This window comes from Paramisgurnus dabryanus, chromosome 9 (genome assembly GCF_030506205.2).
Source record: "Paramisgurnus dabryanus chromosome 9, PD_genome_1.1, whole genome shotgun sequence".
NCBI classification, from domain to species: domain Eukaryota; kingdom Metazoa; phylum Chordata; class Actinopteri; order Cypriniformes; family Cobitidae; genus Paramisgurnus; species Paramisgurnus dabryanus.
Window position 1 is genome coordinate 17035216 of NC_133345.1, and position 18610 is coordinate 17053825.

The window sequence follows — 18610 nt, forward strand, 5'->3', positions numbered from 1 at the left end:
TTTGTCGTTCTTTCTCATTATATCACAATCTCCTAACCTAACTGTGACTAGTACCTAAAATAACTTCTTGATGGATACAGGGATCTATTCAGTAAGTTTTATTAAAACAAACAGATATGGAAAACAGGAATAAATACTAGTTACCGTACTTGTTTAATGTTTGTAACTTGATACGAGTCTACTTAAGGAGTGTTTTAAGTTTTCTGTAAACTGAATAATATGTTTTAGTTATTAGAAGGACATGTAACTTGATAAATAATAAATCATCTAAAATGCATTCATATACAGTCACCTAAAGAATTATTAGGAACACCTGTTCAATTTCCCATTAATGCAATTATGTAATCAACCAATCACATGGCAGTTGCTTCAATGCATTTAGGGGTGTGGTCCTGGTCAAGACAATCTCCTGAACTCCAAACTGAATGTAAGAATGGGAAAGAAAGGTGATTTAGGCAATTTTGAGGGTGGCATGATTGTTGGTGCCAGACGGGCCGGTCCGAGTATTTCACAATCTGCTCAGTTACTGGGATTTTCACGCACAACCATTTCTAGGGTTTACAAAGAATGGTGTGAAAAGGGAAACACATCCAGTATGCGGCAGTCCTGTGGGCGAAAATTCCTTGTTGATGCTAGAGGTCAGAGGAGAATGGGCCGACTGATTCAAGCTGATAGCAGAGCAACTTTGACTGAAATAACCACTCGTTACAACCGAGGTATGCAGCAAAGCATTTGTGAAGCCACAACACGCACAACCTTGAGGCGGATGGGTTACAACAGCAGAAGACCCCACCGGCTACCACTCAACTCCACTACAAATAGGAAAAAGAGGCTACAATTTGCACAAGCTCACCAAAATTGCACAGTTTAAGACTGGAAAAATGTTGCCTGGTCTGATGAGTCTTGATTTCTGTTGAGACATTCAGATGGTAGAGTCAGAATTTGGCATAAACAGAATGAGAACATGGATCCATCATGCCTTGTTACCACTGTGCAGGCTGGTGGTGGTGGTGTAATGGTGTGGGGGATGTTTTCTTGGCACACTTTAGGCCCCTTAGTGCCAATTGGGCATCATTTAAATGCCACGGCCTACCTGAGCATTGTTTCTGATCATGCCCATCCCTTTATGACCACCATGTGCTCATCCTCTGATGGCTACTTCCAGCAGGATAATGCACAATGTCACAAAGCTCAAATCAATTCAAATTGGTTTCTTGAACATGAAAATGAGTTCACTGTACTAAAATGGCTCCCACAGTCATCAGATCTCAACCCAAAAGAGCATCTTTGAGATGTGGTGGAACGGGAGCTTCGTGCCCTGGATGTGCATCCCACAAATCTCCATCAACTGCAAGATGCTATCCTATCAATATAGGCCAACATTTCTAAAGAATGCTTCAGCACCTTGTTGAATCAATGCCACGTAGAATTATGGTGAAAGGGGATCAAACACAGTATTAGTTTGGTGTTCCTAATAATCCTTTAGGTGAGTGTATATATTTAGATATAGCTCCTTAGTTATGTACACAACGTTGTCGTGGGTGTATAGTGTTAAGATCTGCAGGTAAAGCTTGAGTCCAATTGACTTAAGCAGTTATTTGCAGATGCCTGCTGCATGATATCATTATGATTTCATCACTTCTGCTTATCTCACCCTTAACCCTCAGCAACTCAATACAGACCTCTACTGCTACAGGGAAATGAGTCATTACTTTCTGTGTGTGTGTGTGTGTGTGTGTGTGTGTGTGTGTGTGTGTGTGTGTGTGTGTGTGTGTGTGTGTGTGTGTGTGTGAGTGAAATGCATGGAAAATGTTCAGCTTTAAGGATGATGTCATTGAAGTTTTATATTTTCCCCAGATGTATTCTTCATTTTTTCTAGGATTAGACTCGACCCTGCTGGTTTTGTGTATTTGCACAGGGTTTACTATTAAGAATTAAAGAGAAAAGACAGATTTACTCTGCATTCGGCACCAGTGAGCTTTGTATCATCTGGGTTTGGTCATTGATTTAAATGTGTGTGTGTGCGTGCAGGTGTGTGATCTTATATCCACAGAATGTGAGCAGACACAAAGGACAAAGCCTAAAGGTGTGCCAGAAGTTAAACATTGTCCTGTAAATAAATTGTTGCTTAAAAAACAGATCACTTTGTAAAATCCAACTTAAAAAAAAAATGCTATAGGGTAGAGCGGGGCACACTAACGCTTTTTGGATTTGGCTCTATTATTCAAACAATATTTAAGTTAGGTAAATTATTTTCACACAATCAACACACATCTCTTCTACAAATGAACAAAATGTTTGTAACCAAACCGTTTGTGGACCCCATTCACTTTCATAGTAGGAAAAAATTATACTGGTTACAAACATCTTCCTTCCTGTTTATCAGAACAAAGAAATGTATACATGTTTGTAACAACATGAGAGTGAGTAAATGATAAAAGGATTTTCATTTTTGGGTGAACTATCACTGTAAGGTTTGTTTTGTGAGACCAACCGTTATCATTACAGTGAAAGTGACAGGAGTGACAAAAGTGACAAATCTCATGAACTACACAACAATCTCATGAGGCAGGGATTACACAGTTTTGAGAGCACCTGTGTTTCCTCTCAGCCCCCACCCTTGAGTCAAGGACACACCAAACAGACACTGTAGATATCCATGAGTGCTCCTGTCTATAGCTCTCTCTCTGAAGCTTTCAGCTCACATGTGAATCAAAGAAAAGTCATACAAGAACTCAAATAAGACAACATTTGAGTGTACTGTTGCTTTAAATTGTGTGAACCACACACTTGCACTTTTGCAACAGGAAATAACACAATCTGAGTGCTGACAGGTTTTGTTTGTTTTGTATTTTGTTACAAACCCCACAGTGTAAAGAGGAATGCAGGAAGGCCATTATCAGTGCACGTGCGCCATCTATAGACAGAAAGAGAATTACACGCAACCACCAGGTGTCAGTGTAACACTGATAAAAAACAACATGAATCAAACTGTACAATAATTTAATTATTAATAATAATACAAAACTCATTTTAAAAATAAAATAAATATGACATGGAGAACGAGAGTTAGGCAAGACGTCTACTGCAAGCATATTATTTCTTCATTAAACAGCTATATCATAAAAATTGGTTTGTGCAGTGATAGATAAAATGTGTATAAGGAAGTGCTGTATTTATATTTAAATGCAAGGAATATCCTGTTTTATCCAACAGTTCAGTTCTGGTCCTTTAATTTGATTGGCTGGGCAGTGCACTCTTCCCGTCTGTGTTCAATATTGCAGACTAGAGTTTGGAAGATTTTGCCTAACCTGCGTCCCAATCTGAATACTATCCATCCTAAATAGTACTCGAAATTAGAAGTAATATGTCCCAAATCATAGCATGTTAAAATGAGAATCCATAAAGTTCCTGGATGGTCTATTGTTTTAGGTGAAAATTCGAAGTGTAGATCCATGGACACAGCTGATTTTCCCACAACTCACCGTGAGAGAGCGGAGTTTAGTTGTGCTACACAGAATTAACAAATTAACTAAATGATCTGTCAGTGAATCAATAAATTAAACTATAAAGTAAACATTACATGACAAGTAAAGAATGAAGAATGCAACAAAAAGCTACAATATACAACAAAATGTTCAAAGTAAACCATAAATCAGAACTAAAATGTAATTCGTTTGAAATAATACTGTTAAACATGGAAATAACTGATCGTAACAACAAACAGCTTTCGTTCATTTTAGCTACCATATATAGGCCTCCGGGCCACCACACAGATTTTCTTAAAGAAATAGCAGACTTCCTATCTGAGCTTACAGTCACTGTAGACAAAGCTCTTATCGTTGGTGATTTTAACATCCATGTGGATAACTCAAAAGATGCATTAGGACGTGCGTTTATGGATGTTCTAAATTCTCTCGGTATTAAACAAAACGTGTTTGGACCCACGCATACTCGTAAGCACACATTAGACTTAATTCTGTCACTCGGACTCAATATTAATGACATCGAAATATCACCCCAGAGCGATGCCGTTTCAGACCATTGCCTTGTGTCATACACAATACTTCTAGATAGGACCGTTCAGTCTACAACATGCTACAGATTAGCCAGAACAATAATTTCCACCACTAAAGATAGCTTTATTAGCACTCTTCCAGACCTGTCTCAAATGAAACATGTAGCAGATAACCGTGAAGATCTGGATATTATAATAGAAAACCTGAACAACGTTTGCTCTAGCACGATGGATGCCGTTGCTCCCATACGAAAAAAGAGAATCAAAGGAAAAACGCCAGCTCCATGGTATGACCATCATACTGCAGCCCTTAAAAAAGTAGCTAGAAAAATGGAAAGAAACTAACGAAGCACAAAGTTAGAAGTATGGCGTTCAGCATGGAAAGAGAGTGTTCAACACTACAGACAGGCTATTAAAACCGCCAGATCTACCTATCTCAGTATGCTTATTAAAGAAAATCATAACAACCCTCGTTTCCTCTTTAGCACAGTTGCGAAACTGACTAGAAACAAAGAACAAACAGAAACCAATAGTAAATTCCAACACAATAGTAACGACTTCATGAACTTCTTTACTAACAAAATTATTTCTATTAGGGAAAACATAGAAACTACGCAAGCAGCCACCACTCTACCCAATAGTACATTGACCACTAGATTATCATACGAACATCTTGAGTCATTTAAACCTACTACAATAGAAGAGCTCTCTAAATTAGTAACGTCATCTAAATCATCGTCCTGTATATTAGACCCTATTCCCACAAAATTACTAAAAGAAGTATTTCATGTAGTGTCCGACACGGTACTAAATATCTTTAACTCATCGCTAGAATTAGGATACGTTCCAACAGCTTTCAAACTAGCAGTTATTAGACCGCTCATTAAAAAACCAAACCTTGACCAGGGAGATCTTAATAACTTTAGACCAATCTCAAATCTACCTTTTCTTTCTAAAATATTAGAAAAAATAGTGGCAAGCCAGCTACGCACATTCATAGCGAATAATAATACATATGAAAAGTTCCAATCAGGATTCAGGCCCCACCATAGCACAGAGACAGCGCTGCTTAGAGTTACAAATGACCTCCTATTAACATCCGATCGTGGTGAAATCTCAATCCTTATATTACTAGACCTTAGTGCAGCCTTTGACACAATAGATCACAGAATCCTACTCAATAGACTAGAAAACTATGTTGGCATCAGTGGTCAGGCGTTAGCCTGGTTTAGATCGTATCTAACCAATCGATATCACTTTGTTTATGTAAATGAGGAAGAGTCACATCACTCCCCCGTTAAATACGGCGTACCTCAGGGATCAGTTCTAGGCCCTATCCTATTCTCGTTATATATGTTACCTCTAGGAGACATTATCAGGAAACATAACATAAGTTTTCACTGCTATGCGGATGATACCCAGCTTTACATCTCGTCACATCCTAGCGAAACCCACCAGTTTGCTAAGCTAACAGACTGCATTAGTGATATTAGGGACTGGATGGCACATAACTTTCTTAAGCTAAACTCCAATAAGACAGAGATACTTATTATTGAACCAAATCGCTCCAAACATAATATGTCAGATTACAAGTTGCCCATAGATGGCTGCACGGTGGTGCCATCTTCCACGGTTAAGAATTTAGGCGTAATGTTTGACAGCAATCTATCTTTCGATAGTCATATCTCCAACGTCTGCCGCACAGCATTTTTCCATCTTAGAAATATCTCAAAAATACGCCATATGCTGTCTGCATCAGATGCAGAAAAGCTTATCCATGCTTTTATGACCTCTAGATTAGACTATTGTAACTCGTTACTTGGGGGGATGCCATGCAAATCAGGTAAACAAGCTACAGCTGGTTCAAAACGCCGCCGCAAGAGTGCTTACTCGATCTAAAAAGTATGACCACATTAGTCCAATTCTGGCATCTTTACACTGGCTACCAGTTAAATATCGCATACAATTTAAAATATTACTAATCACCTACAAAGCCTTAAATGGCCTAGCGCCCTCGTATATAAAAGAACTACTATCAGAATACAATCCACCACGTAAACTGCGATCACAAAATTCGGGTTACTTAATTATCCCTAGAATATCAAAAGTGTCTAAAGGTGGTAGATCCTTTTCCTACTTAGCCCCTAAGCTCTGGAATGATTTACCAAATAATGTTCGAGTATCAGACACAGTCGAACAATTTAAATCTAAACTTAAGACATTCTTCTTTAACAAAGCATTCACATAGAATGTCCAGTAAATGTACTTTTCCCGCAGTAGTTATTTTGTCTAGAACAAAGCACTCACATACCTCATACGGGTAATTTACTCTTGCCGCAATAGTTAGCCTGTCTGGAACCGAGCTGAATTAAACCACTATAATGTATGACACTTGCATTACATGCGAACGGCCCCTACGCTAATAGAATTCTGTTTTTGTCTCCCTGTCTCGTCCTCGACTCTGAGGACAATGACACAAACAGACCAAGTTCCTGTTGGTGTGAAGGTCATCGCACCACTAATCAACTGGCTGTCCTTCAACGTGACGCCCAACCGATACGCGACCAACGGCCACCGGCTGAACCAGTTTAATCCGCTTACACGCTTCCTATCCCTACCGTGTCTATATATTATAAATATAAATATTAATCTCTCCCTAGGGTTTTTTGTCCTTCTAGGATTTTTTCCCATTGGGTTTTCTCCTAGGGGGTTTTTTAGTCCCAGGGAGAGTCAGCCAACTTTGGCTTAACTTAGCACTTTACTGTATACGTTACATTATTAATATGCTCGCTTACATGGTTTTTTATCCTTAGCCGCTATATTCTACTTCTTATACTATGTATTGATTTTCAATGTTCTCCTCTACATCTACTCATGTAAAGCTGCTTTGCAACAATTAACAATTGTGAAAAGCGCTATATAAATAAAATTGAATTGAAAAAAAATTGAATTGAAAAGAATGCTTGAATGCAACGATGAGTTGTATTCTAATGTTTACATTTCTGAAGGATCACAGCGTCATCACTTCCGTTTCACATTAGTATGTCCCAGTGTGTGCATATTGTGTTGTTTTGCACTCAAAACTAGGTACTTGTGCAACACAAATGCAGTATATACTATTAGGGCATCATATTAAGCTGCGCTTACACTAGACTTTGAGTATAGGAGTATTTGTTGGACGTTGCTGCAGGGAGCAGCTCATCAATATATTTGGCTTTGTCCAGTTGTGCTTTTCAGTAAATAGAAAAGTAAAGTAACAAACTGCTTTTGTACTGATCACAACACTCCATGTGATACAAATTCGCTGGTCAGAGGACTTGAACTTTGCTACGCATTGACCTGTGAAATATTGTGGCACGAGCTTGCGTTTCCGTTCTTAAGCTGCCTTTTCACTGTGTATGACATTTGGACACGACTGTTGGAGTTCGGCCCCTAGTGGCATAGTCTATTTTAGTTGCCTAAAAATAGCAACGCGCCAACAATGCGCCTGAACACACCTCATTTTCAGACCAGAACGCCCATGGGCGCAAAATTGGGCCCAAATGCATTTGCTATTTTAACAACATAGCGCTAAATGTGAAAATGATCATTGCACCGAAGCTAACAAAAGACAATTGCGCCGCACATTGCACTGCATTGCGCCGGGTGTATGATAGGGCCCAAAATGTGCAGTGCTAAACATGACACCATGAAACCAAGGGTGCATCCCAATTCAGGGGCTGCGGCCTTTTAAGGCCGCGGACTTTGAAGGCAAGGCACGATATTTGAAGGCGGCAGCCTTTAAAGGCCACAACGCGAACTGAAATCAGACGGTTTGACCTACTTGGGGAGTTGCGTCACTTTAATGATATTAATTTACATCAGTTAAATAAACATTCAAAGTTGAAGTTAAATAAAAATTTATAATTTGCAAATTAAAGGTCCTTGTCACTGTTTTACTACAACCTCAAATCAGAAAAAGTTGGGACATTGTAGAAATTGTGAGTAAAAAAGGAATAGAATAATTTACAAGTCTCATAAACTTATATTTTATTCACAATAGAATATAGATAACATATCAAATGTTGAAAGTGAGACATTTTGAAATGTCATGCCAATACATTTTGGATTTCATGAGAGCTACACATTCCAAAAAAGTTGGGACAGGTAGCAATTAGAGGCCAGAAAAGTTAAATGTACATATAAAGGAACAGCTGGAGGAGGACCAATGTTTAGGAATGGGAATGTTGTCCCATTCTTGTCTAAAACAGGCTTCTAGTTGCTCAACTGTCTTAGGTCTTCTTTGTTGCATCTTCCTCTTTATGATGCGCCAAATGTTTTCTTTGGGTGAAAGATCTGGACTGCAGGCTGGCCATTTCAGTACTCAGATCCTTCTTCTTCGCAGTCTTGACGTTGTAATTGATGCAGTATGTGGTCTGGCATTGTCATGTTGGAAAATGCAAGGTCTTCCCTGAAAGAGATGACGTCTGAATGGGACATATGCTGCTCTAAAACTTGGATAAACCTTTCAGCATTGATGGTGCCTTTCCAGATGTGTAAGCTGCCCATGCCACACGCACTCATGCAAGCCCAAACCATCAGAGATGCAGGTTTCTGAAATGAGCGCTAATAACAACTTGGGTTGTCCTTGTCCTCTTTAGTCCAGATGAAATGGCATCCCAGTTTTCCTAAAAGACCTTCAAATTTTGATTCGTCTGACCACAGAACAGTTTTCCACTTTGCCAAAGTCCATTTTAATTAAGCCTTGGCCCAGAGAAACCGCCTGCGCTTCTGGGTCATGTTTAGATATGGCTTCTTTTTTGACCTATAGAGTTTTAGCTGGCAACAGCGAATGACACGGTGGATTGTGTTCACCGACAATGTTTTCAATAGTCTTCCAGAGCCCATGTTGTGATTTCCATTACAGTAGCATTCCTGTATGTGATGCAGTGCCATCTAAGAGCCCGAAGATCACGGGCATCAAGTATGGTTTTCAAGCCTTGACCCTTACGCACAGAGATTGCTCCAGATTCTCTGAATCTTTGGATGATATTATGCACTGTAGATGATGATAACTTCAAACTCTTTGCAATTTTTCTCTGAAAAACTCAGAAAACTATTTTTCGCCGCAGCATTGGGGGAATTGGTGATTCTCTGCTCATCTTGACTTCTGACAGACACTGCCACTCTGACAGGCTTTTTTATACCCAATCATGTTGCCAATTGACCTAATAAGTTGCAAATTAGTCCTTAAGTTTTTCCTCAAGTGTACATTTAAATTTTCTGGCCTCTTATTGCTACCTGTCCCAACTTTTTTTGGAATGTGTAGCTCTCATGAAATACAAAATGAGCCAATATTTGGCATGACATTTCAAAATATCTCACTTTCAACATTTGATATGTTATCTATATTCTATTGTAAATAAAATATAAGTTTATGAGATTAGTAAATTATTACATTCCTTTTTTACTCACAATTTCTACAGTGTCCCAACAATTTCTGATTTGGGGTTGTATTATAAATTATGTTTTAGTGATGTGAATTAATATTATTGCTGCAATATTGTGCATGTTGCGTTTTACGAAACTCCCCTCATAGGTTAGATCAGTGTTTCCCAATCCTGGTCCTCAGGCACCCCCTCCCAGAAAGTTTTAGATGTCTCCTTATTTAACACACTTGATTTAACTCATCTGCTTGTTAGGGAGACATGTTTACCATTTTGGAAGGAGTCTGAGTTGAATCAGATGTTTTAAATAAGGAGACATCTAAAACTTTCTGGGAGGGGGTGCCCGAGGACCAGGATTGGGAAACACTGGGTTAGATCGTCTCATTTCAGTTTGCTGAATTGGGATGCACCCGCTGTGGGTTTTTTCATTGCCACAACAGCTATACACAGCCTTTTGCCAACAACAAAGGTTCCACCGAGACTTGAACTCGGATCACTGGATTCAAAGTCCAGAGTGCTAACCATTACACCATGGAACCTGCATGGAAAAAACACTCCTTGACCCAAACTTGCAAAGTTCCATCCAAAAAAAAAACTATGAAAAATATTGTTTAAAAAGTTAAATTGTGGAGTGTTAAATAATCGAGATTTTCACCTGATTATGCTTGTCTATTCATGGGGTATCTAGAGGAGAGATATGTGTGGAATAATAATCCTTTCTACAAAAATAATTGTTATGTGAAAAAGATATGTGGATGATGTGTTTTGTATATTTGAAGGGACTGTTGAATTGTTCAATGAGTTTCTGTTACATTTGAATAATATGATTGAAACCATCAAATTCAGTGCTGTTTGTGATGCTAGATCTGTCACTTTCCTTGACACTAGAGTGTTCAGAGAGGGTAATAAGTTTGTCACCACTTTGTATACCAAACCGACCAACAAAAATAGCATTTTACATGCTTCGAGCGCGCATCCAACGTATTTGAAAAGAGGGCTTCCATACACGCAGTTTTTGAGAATTAAACGTATCTGCACTAATGAGTCTGACTTTAATACAGAAATTAGGAAGATGTACAAACAATTTAGTTTGAGAGGGTATCCATCTACCTGGCTTGAAGAAGCTTTGAATAGAGTCAACAATAATGAGACCATCCCTAAGAGAGCAAAAAATGCCCCGTTAATCTGTACCACAATTTACACACGACAGAGTCATCACATTAAAGAATCTATACGCAAACATTGGCATGTACTGAGGAGTGACCCGATAGGGCGAACTTTGTTTGCTGAATTACCCTTATTTTCTCATTATAGAGCTAGAAATATTAGGGACATGCTTGTTAAAGCTGATAGTCACATAATGCAGAACTCTGAGGAAGGACGTTTAAGAAACATCAGTGTTTTTTTCCCTGTCGTACATGCGCGGCATGTAGGAATAACACTAAAAAAGCTACATCTTTCACTTGTTCGGTCACGGATCAAACATATAGAATTAAACAATTTACGACTTGCCAAACATCGAACATGGTATATTTAATCACATGTCCGTGCTCAAAACAATACGTAGGGAAAACGAATAGAGCCATTAAAACACGTATCATTGAACATAACAGCGCGATTAGACGCAGGATGAAAAATCGCCTATTGCTAAACATTTTTCTGACGCGGAACATCCTTTATCCTCCCTGAGTTTTACTATTATTGAACATGTTAACCCCGCACGTAGGGGTGGCGATCTAGAAAGAAAACTGCTCCAAAGGGAATGTTTTTGGATCTCTACTTTAAGAACAGTGCATCCGGGCGGTTTAAACGAAGAATTGAATTTATCATGTTTTTTGTGAACCAGACATTTCTGAATTTCTTGGTCATATTTTGGTATCTGTTTGTCTTGAGAATCTCTTCATTCACAGCATAGATTATGCTGGTGAATGGGCATAGAGAGCTTGATGGATATATATATAGATATATTTCTGATAATTCGGGTAACTATATATGGGTTTTGGTTTCTACGTATTTATATGTCCATACACGATATTCATGATTGATCAGGTTGTATTCTAATAGAAAATGAAGAAGTGTATTTGCATTCAAAGGCTTTAAATGTAAGTTCTGTGATCTACCACTAGGGACACGCTATTCACCTTATTTTCCACGACAACAAGGGCGGCGCCATTGCGCTCATTTTGTCAACGTACTTCCGGCTCCATATGATGAGCAGCTGAGGTAGTGGCTGAAGGCGACGCGTTAAACTTAAAAAGCTCACTCAAGCGCCTTTATGTTTGTTTCTTACCAATTTTAACGGACGGGAAGCCGACTGAGGAACAACCTAATCCCAAGTAATGGTTCGGCTACGATGTTCCGGTAACTTGAAGCCATGCAGGGTGTTGAAAAGGTGGTCAGTTTCAGGTAAGCTATCTTAGCTAAATGTGCTCTTTCGCCTAACGTTACATTTGTGATGTCCGTTCTACGAATAAACTTAAGATCAGTAACGTTAGTTTATAAAATGCAATTATTTTGAATGATTTTCATTGCCCACCTATATTTTTATATGTATGATAAGACAACAATATATTAAAGTACATTACATTCTTACAGTAGCTCACGTGATTCATACAAGTTACAGAGATTTCAGATGCTAGAAGGTCAGTTCATTTCTCATTCAGATATTGATAATGACCTATTAAACGACATATTATTTAACACTGAAGTTAGAGGTTGTGTGTATAATGTTACTATCTCTTTTGAATGCATCTCTCTCACACACACTGTTCTGTTTAAGTATGGATGTCATTTATATATTAATTCTCATGATGCAAGTTTCTTTTAAATACTAACATAAAAATGTTTATGGTTATTATTTTCACAGATGCATTGATGTGTAGTGATGCAATGGACAACTGTGAGGATGATACAATCAACATGTTCCTAAACTGTGATGCAGAAACACAATGAGAGGATCAATCCGTCTCTGAACACAACTACACTTTAAAATCACAACTCAACCTGAAGCAACCTACATCTGATATGGGAAAACAACCTTGCAGTTTCCCGAACAGGGCTTATGCTGGTCCCAGGCTAAAATGCTTATTTGAGCTACGATAATTTAAAAACACCTTGTACTAACATACCTCAACATATATGAGTGCCATTGTTTTGTCACAAGATGTGGTTTGTTTGTAAAAACTAAAATGTCCTAATATAATTAAGGCCTAGTCCTGTAAACCCTGTCCGAGAAACTGCTTCAATGCTTCTGCTTTATGTGTTGAGCTGGCACAAATGTACATACCTCTGCTGAGAAACAACCATCTTTGTCAGCTTTACACAGGGTTGATATTGCATCCATTACACAGTCGCTAAGCACATCACCAGTACATACACCAACAGCTTCCAGATATACGCTTGGGATCAGCTCCTGATGACTCTGATAAAGCTGCGTCTTAATTCATTGCAGGGTGGTCTTACTGAAAAGTTAGTTGTTTCTTAGTCCATAGTTATTTTTATAAACCTTTACAATGTGACCTGATGTTACCTGTTGTAAAGTTACATTAAACCTTGATATGTGATCAGATGTCATGCAGTGATATTAAACATTTACAATGTGATCAGATGTTACCTGTCATGCAGTTAAATAAACCTTTACAGTGTGATCAGATATTATCTGTAAAGATTTTCTTAAACCATATGTGAGCTTTGTAGATTCCACTTGAAAGGATTTAAGTCTCCTGATTTGAAGGAATAAGTGTTGGCAAGTTTGCAAATGAATTCTATCATGGTACATTACCACATAAAAACGAAATAGTTATTGGACTGGCTAAGGTGCACATTTGCTTTAAAAAAGACGAAAGCACTGTGTAAATATTGGTAGGCATAATTACTTTAATAATTTTCAATGCTGCTCCTTCTGACAGGACGAGGTAATTAAATATGTCCCATAGGTTACTTTGCGCGGCCGCTTCATATCGTCTAACCACGAGACGATTGATGGGACATTATAAGACTATCTGAGCGTCGTATGAAGTTTTCTCCGTGTGTCACAAGGTGACTTAGGGCGGAACTAAAAATGGAGAGGAGAGGTTCCGCCCGGGCAGATTTTTTTTAACGCACCCTTCACTTCCTGGTCTCCCTGGCAACACAGATCATGGGCAGATGAGCAACAGGTGGTACAAGTTAAGCGGGTAACTCGCGATTGGTGGAGAGAAGAGTGGCAAGACCCATAAAAGGTCTAAGGAAAGCCCAAATGAGGGTTGTTGTTTCGGGCACGAGCTCCACTACTGCCTAGGGCAGACCCTAACCACACGCTCCGTCCTCGGAGGAGCCGGAGGGCGCCGTTGATCCACAGAGCGCTTAGAGCGAGAGGAGAGAGTACGGCAGCCGAGAGAGGCGAAAGAGGACGGGGCTGTGAGAGAGTTAAAGGGACACTGCACCGGGCTGATGTTATCCGCTGTGTGTTGATGTGTATCGTAGCGCCGAGTTGGGCTCGCCGGATCCGTTATTTGGATCGCTGTATTGCTCTCTCTCTCTCTCGTTTGGATCGTAGATCGATGCTAATGAGGATATCGACGACCTTATAGGTGGAATACTAGACGGATACTGACGTTGGATGAGAGAAACGGAGGAAGAGGAAAACTTACTGTTGTGAGTATACACCTGTGGAAAAGTGGTGTTGGTGGCTGGAAAACGCCCTGTCTATGCATCTGGAGTTATTACAGCGTGAAGTCAACCTAGGACGAAGAAAGACAGAAATTGTGAGTAACCAAATCCCTTTAAGTAGGTGTTTTGTATGTATTTGATCTATACATCGTTTGGAGTGTTTTCAAGAGAGACTGAGTGGCCCTACCCCTGTACCAGCGTGGTGGGTGAGCCGAAGGGTTCTCGTGTGGAAGCAGCTACAGTGACGACAACAAACAAATACTAGGCCGTCTACCATCTCCCTATTCTCGCCCAGAGCGAAGTGGAAGAGGACGGGTGTCTATTGTGTGCACTGAGCGTGGTGGGTGAGTCTTTGGATGTAGAAATTTTCACTTGAAGTGGTGCTGTGTAATGCTGTGTATTGCAGTGAGAGTGCTGTGTCTTGTCTGACGTAACCCCGCCTTCAGTCACTCGTCCCGGGACGACGAAGAGGAAAAACGGCGCTAGAGAATATCTGTACGATTATGCTGTAGTGTGTTTTCAGTCTAACAGTATCACAGAGTGGCGGCGAAGCACTGTGCGATTGGCGGTGTGTGTGAGTATCACATCTACTATTGTTACCTTACTTGTGTCCTTTTCATCATCACAGAGTAGAGGCGAAAGAGATCCGCCGGCCCGAGGTCTCGACGAAAGGGCGCCCCGGCCCAGTTTTCGATCGACCAACGGGTCTCGAGGAAAGGGCAGCGCTCGACCCGGTGTGCCGGCGTGACGTTCTCGCCCCTCTGTCAACCAACGAGTTCGCCGAGAGGGTCTTGGTCCCCGGCGTCCCATTAAAAACCACTGTTCAATCGACGCATTGCATAGCCAGCCAGCGTAAGCCCGCCACCCTGTAAGCTATCGAATAACCTGTTTTGTCTGCTGATTAACAGGGAAGTGAGTGAGTCGTGAGAGCCATACCTCCCCAGAAGCTGTAACCAGCGTAGAGGTGAGAGAAAACCTTGGAGTCGATTTACTGTGTCTCCGTGTCCCAGCAGTCGTCTGTGGAGAGAAAGAGAGCCAGCGTGAACACTGAGATATTGAGCTGTGGAGAGAGCCATATCTACCCAGAAGCTGTAACCAGCGTAGAGGTGAGAGAAAACCTTGGAATCGATTTACTGTATCCCTGTATCCCAGCAGTCGTCTGTGGAGAGAAAGAGAGCCAGCGTGAACACTGAGATATTGAGCTGTGGAGAGAGCCATACCTACCCAGAAGCTGTAATCAGCGCAGAGGTGAGAGAAAGCCTTGAAATCGATTCACTGGATCCCTGTATCCCAGCAGTCGTCTGTGGAGAGAAAGAGAGCCAGCGTGAACACTGAGATATTGAGCTGTGGAGAGAGCCATACCTACCCAGAAGCTGTAACCAGCACAGAGGTGAGAGAAAGTCTTGAAATCGATTCACTGTGCCCCTGTATCCCAGCAGCCGTCTGTGGAGAGAAAGAGAGTCAGAGTGAGTGCCGAGATACTGAGCTGTGAAGAGAGCCATACCTACCCGGGAGTTGTAACCAGCGCGGAGGTGAGAGAAACCCTCGAAACCGATTCACTGTGTCCTCGTGTCCTAGCTGGAGTCTGTGGAGAGAGAGAGAATAGGGAAGGAGAGTGAGTCAACGAGCAAGGAGCTGTGGGAAATAGGCGGCGAACCGCCGGGTGCTAAATAAAGGTACACTGACAGGAAAAGTCCATACCAACACTCATTGTGATTTATTCTGCCTCCAGGAAGGAAGAGGAGCGCGCCACGGGCAGAGGGAACCAGAGGCGGGAGCCAGTTCCCCGACGCAAAACCCCCCCTTCCCTCTGGCATTCATTCGGCCGTGGCCCCCTGGAGGGCAGATCCTGATTTTAGTTTTTAATTCCCCTTTCCCCAAGCCCCCGTATATTTTAACTATTTAAACAAATAAAGAATATTTTTATACTTACCTGTACTCGTTGTTGTCTGGTCATTGGGTTGGTTTTGGGGACCTCCTCGAGGTGGAAGTTTAGAAGGGGCGTGGCTTAAACAATAGCAGCCAGCCCCTGGCTTGTGACACGTGCTCCTAATTTAAAACATTTACAGCAGTTGCGATATTTGTAATTTCGCTAAAGTTATAGTGAACTACAAACAATCTTCTAACCACCAAACTAGCTACCGAATGCACTGTGCCATATTAGGAGCGGAAGTCGGTTGACAAAATGTGGAAGAGCGAAGAATTGAAAAGGGGCGTGGCATAATAAGGTGATTACAAGCAAACATTGTATATTGTCTGATTAGCGGAAACGTATATATAAGTTACGTCATAAAGTCAGGTGGACTAATTACATTGATGATGGGCTAAGCCCGAAACGTTTGTATTTTTGCATCTTTGGCCATTGGATTATTTCGGCACAGAATAAATGTTTGACATTACTTGGATTACTGTGTGCAGACTTTTCTTTTCTGCATTGTGTTAAATATGAGACCATGAAGCCAAGTTGAAGCCATCTACTGGGTGACAGAAAGGTTTGTTGTATGAAAATCATTTAATGAGGTGGTTTGGTTTTTCCAAAGCATCAATTAACTCTGCACAGGCTTTTGCCAACAACAGAGGTTCCACCGAGATTTGAACTCGGATCACTGGATTCAAAGTCCAGAGTGCTAACCATTACACCATGGAACCTGCATGCGAAAGGATACTGCTTGACCCAAACTTCCAAAGTTCCATCCAAAAAAACTATGAAAAATATTGTTAAAAAAGTTAAATTGTGGAGTGTTAAACATGGCATCATGAAGCCATCAACTGGGTGGCAGAAAGGTTTGTTGTATGAGAATCATTTAATGAGGTGGCTTGGTTTTTCCAGTACCACAATCAACTCTTCACAGGCTTTTGCAAACAACAAAGGTTCCACCGAGATTTGAACTCGGATCACTGGATTCAAAATCCAGAGTACTAACCATTACACCATGGAACCGTAAGTCAAAAGAGTACTGCTTGGCCCAAACTCGAAAAGTTCCAACCAATACACTATGAAATAAGAAAAAAGTTAAATTGTGGAGTGTTAAACATGACACCATGAAGCCATTTACTGATGACACAATGGCTTGTTTCGTTGTGTGAGAATCATTTAATGAGGAGGCTTGGTTTTTCCAAAGCATCATTTTCAGAGTCACAATCAGCCCTGCACAGGCTTTTGCCAACAACAATGTTTCCACCGAGATTTGAACTCGGATCACTGGATTCAAAATCCAGAGTACTAACCATTACACCATGGAACCGTCAGGCAAGAAGTACTGCTTGACCCAAACTTGCAAAGTTCCATCCAAAAATCCTATGAAAAATATTGTTAAAAAAGTTAAATTGTGTTAAACATGACACCATGAAGCCATCTACTGGGTGACACAAAGGTTTGTTTCGTTGTGTGAGAATCATTTAATAAGGTGGCTTGGTTTTTCCAAAGCCACAATGAGCCCTGCACAGGCTTTTGCCAACAACAAAGGTTCCACCAAAGCCCTTTTCACACAGATATGCCGTAAGATACACGGGACAGGCATCCTGGAATTTTATGGGACCGCTTGATATTTTATTCATTCCCACTGCCAAGTTTACACGGCATCTGATGGTCCCGGAAAGACACGTGACCTGTTGAAAGTCGCGCCCTCTCTTCTACGCAGCATCTGAAGTTTGCAAAGTATTTATTATTCCTCTCTCCAGAAACAACTCGCGTGCATTTTTGTTTATGATAAGACTACAAAGGATCGCGTGAACGCACAGTTCTATTCTGGTGAATGATCTCAGCTTCAGAGTGGATATTTGACGAGCTCCCCGATTTCTGCTTTGATACAGTTTTCAGACATTTCTCATCGTGATTGTTTATATGCATTTAAAACCCGCATTTTGAGGAGCTGGACGATATATCTTGTTGGGATGACGTGCGGGTATTTTCGTTTATTATGGCTCAAATGAGCAAGTGACGCGATATTCTTTTATGCTGCTGAATGATCTCCGTTTCAACGAAGTAAGTAATAATCTAACTTACCTGATATCTGCTTCAGTCCAGTTTGCTGACATTTCTAGTCGTGAATGTTGTAAATCCCTCATTTTAAAGAGTTGAACCAACTTCATGTTGCCATGACACGCGCGTCCTCACTACGGCACGTGCGTCATTGTTTATGCGTCTCATTTATCATTTCCTGATAACTGCTTCAATCTAGTTTGCAACATTTCTCGTGGTGAATGTTTATATGCATGTTATCTCTCGTTGTAATGAGCTGAACCATAACTTGTGTTGTGATGATGAGGCGCGCGTCCTCACTTCGACACGCCCATTACTGCATTTTTGCGGCTTTCTGTTCACACAGAGGGTTACCCGCGTATCTTACTAGGTCCTCTTTCCGGCAACGATCCCAGAAGATTAACGGAATGAGTTTTTGTTCACACAGACGCTTGTCTGGCAATTTTACGGGTATTTTCTGGGACCAGAGGTCTGTGTGAATGGGGTTCAAGATTTGAACTTGGATCACTGGATTCAAAGTCCAGAGCCCTAACC

The 18610-nt window shown here is 40.7% G+C and overlaps 3 non-coding genes across 3 annotated transcripts; all 3 read right to left on the reverse strand.

Annotated features, from left to right (window-relative positions):
* Positions 1–9911: 9911 nt before the first annotated feature.
* Positions 9912–9983, reverse strand: trnaq-uug (transfer RNA glutamine (anticodon UUG)). Its single transcript has one exon. It is a non-coding gene; the product is annotated as a tRNA-Gln (tRNA).
* A 6688-nt stretch (positions 9984–16671) lies between these two features.
* On the reverse strand, positions 16672–16743 carry trnaq-uug (transfer RNA glutamine (anticodon UUG)). Its single transcript has one exon. It is a non-coding gene; the product is annotated as a tRNA-Gln (tRNA).
* Positions 16744–16963: 220 nt separating this feature from the next.
* On the reverse strand, positions 16964–17035 carry trnaq-uug (transfer RNA glutamine (anticodon UUG)). Its single transcript has one exon. It is a non-coding gene; the product is annotated as a tRNA-Gln (tRNA).
* Between the last annotated feature and the right edge of the window lie 1575 nt (positions 17036–18610).